This window comes from Plecotus auritus (genome assembly GCF_963455305.1).
Source record: "Plecotus auritus genome assembly, chromosome: 7".
Taxonomy (NCBI): domain Eukaryota; kingdom Metazoa; phylum Chordata; class Mammalia; order Chiroptera; family Vespertilionidae; genus Plecotus; species Plecotus auritus.
In genome coordinates, this window is record NC_137774.1 from 40,136,244 (window position 1) to 40,138,442 (window position 2,199).

The 2,199-nt window shown below is 56.5% G+C and overlaps 1 pseudogene across 1 annotated transcript; it reads left to right on the top strand.

Annotated features, from left to right (window-relative positions):
- Positions 1 to 464: 464 nt before the first annotated feature.
- On the top strand, positions 465 to 1,781 carry LOC308252573 (phosphofurin acidic cluster sorting protein 2-like; annotated as a pseudogene). The gene has a single exon. The product of its transcript is annotated as a phosphofurin acidic cluster sorting protein 2-like (transcript).
- Positions 1,782 to 2,199: the final 418 nt, after the last annotated feature.

A 2,199-nucleotide genomic window follows, 5' to 3' on the forward strand; every position in this document is an offset into this window, starting at 1 on the left:
ATAGCCAAGTGACAGGGTCTCCCACTTAGCGCCTCAGAGCATGCCCACCCAGGGCAGCAGCCAGCACAGCCCAAGGACAGCCCGGAGGCAGAGACCTCAGCCCTGGACATGCTCACCAAGAAGCTGCTGCCCAGTGGGCGCATCACCAAGACCGAAGCTCTCATCATCCCCTCCACCAAGGGGAAGCATCCCAGCCACCATGACTGGGGCAGGTACCTGAAGGAGCGGCAGAGGGCACAGCCACAGAACAAGCAGGTCAACAGCCTAGACCAGCGGTCGGCAAACTGCGGCTCGCGAGCCAAATGCGGCTTTTTGGTCCCTTGAGTGTGGCTCTTCCACAAAATACCACGGCCTGGGCGAGTCTATTTTGAAGAAGTGGCATTAGAAGAAGTTTAAGTTTAAAAAATTTGGCTCTCAAAAGAAATTTCAACCGTTGTACTGTTGATATTTGGCTCTGTTGACTAATGAGTTTGCCCAACACTGGCCTAGACAGTGAGCGCTGCCCTGACCCAGGGAGCCAGCTGCAGATCCCCAGGAAGACCACATACAACCAGCTGAACCACATCCTCATCTCTGATGACCAGCTGCCGGAGAACATCATCCTCGTCAACACCTCCAACTGGCAGGGCCAGTTCCCCTCGGACACCCTGCAGGGGCACACGCTACCTTGCTGTGCACCTGCTCCATGGCTGACGACCTGGCAGCCTTCAGCTCCATCATCTGGCGGATACAGAGATACTGTCACTATAATTCCCAGCCCCTGAAGCCAGCGAAGATCCTAGTGTGCATCTTCCTGGAGCTGCTGTCCTACAAGATGCTCGACTGGCTGGGATACATGTACTTCCTGATTATCCCTCTGGGTTACCACCCCTTGGCCAGGCACCTGGGCTCCGTGCATTACCTCTACAACAGCTTCTTCCAGGACCTGGCCTGGCGGGACCTGTTCCACAAGCTGGAGGCCCAGAGCGCCATGCAGGACACGCTGGACACTGTGATGAGAATCACACAGTACATCACGGGGACAACTGTGCCTACCAGCTGCCCATTGAGGAAGCCCTGCTCTCCTACAAGCAGAAGAGCCGCTACGAGGAGTCCTTATAGTTCATTCCCTTAGGGGGAGTGGGTGAAAGTTGGGATAGTGCAACAGTCCTCAGACACGTCAGGAGACTCAGATAATGGGCCCCCTTGGGCTGCAGCATGCTTTTGTCTATCCTTCTGTCCATATCTCTGGTCGCCAATGAGGCCTTGTCACCCCACTCTGCTCCCTGTCAGTGACTGGGGCTTGTCCACCTCCAGCCAGGGCAATGGCGCCAAGCTGATGGAGCAGCAGGTGGATTACTGGACGGCAGCCCAGCCCTCAGACAGGAAGAGAGACTCAAAAAGAAAGACCTGCCTACCGTCAACAACACCCTCAAGTGCACCTCCCACTCTCTCCAGGTCAGCAGGCTGCACAGCAGGGGAGAGGCTGCAGCAACACCCACCATGTGCATGACAGGGCTCACCAAGGAGAAGAAAAAGAAGGTGCTGTTTTTGCCAAAGAAAACCAAGGACAAGGTAGTGGAGTCCAAAAGCCAAAAGCCAGTGACTGGAGGACATAGGCCGCCTGGTCTGCAGGGCCAGCGCCAGCAGAACATGCTGCGGGTCCTCATCAAGGGTGTGGTGTGGAATGACGTGAAGTTCTTCCAGCTGGCAGCCCAGGGTCCTCCCATGTCCAGCACTTTCCCATCTGCATCTTCGGACACTCCGATTCCACCTTTCAGCCCTGCCTGGGGCCCTGCTGATGCCAAGCACAGGAGGGTCCAACTACTTTTCTGTTAACGTTTCAGTTTAGTACAGAGACCGACCCTGGAAACACAAAAAAAAACCTTCTTAAGTGCGAATGTGCTCACAACCCAGAAACTAATGTGGTGCCCCCAGTGGGAGCCCCCAACTGCTCTGCTGATTACCCAGAACTCTCTGATAGTGGGAGGTCAGGCGGGCAGTGCTGAGCTTGAGACTCATGGGAGGTGAGCTTGGCCTCAGGACCCCTAACACTCCCAGCGAGAAGGGCTCTCACCTTCTCCACCTGCCCTTCCTGGAAGCCAGGACTCTGCCCCCACAGGACTCAGAGCTGGTGGTCAGATGCCAAGGGCTGGCCTCCCAATGGGGGCGTCCTGAGCAGGACATGGAGGCCAGTCAGCCCAGCCCTGGGTCCCAGCT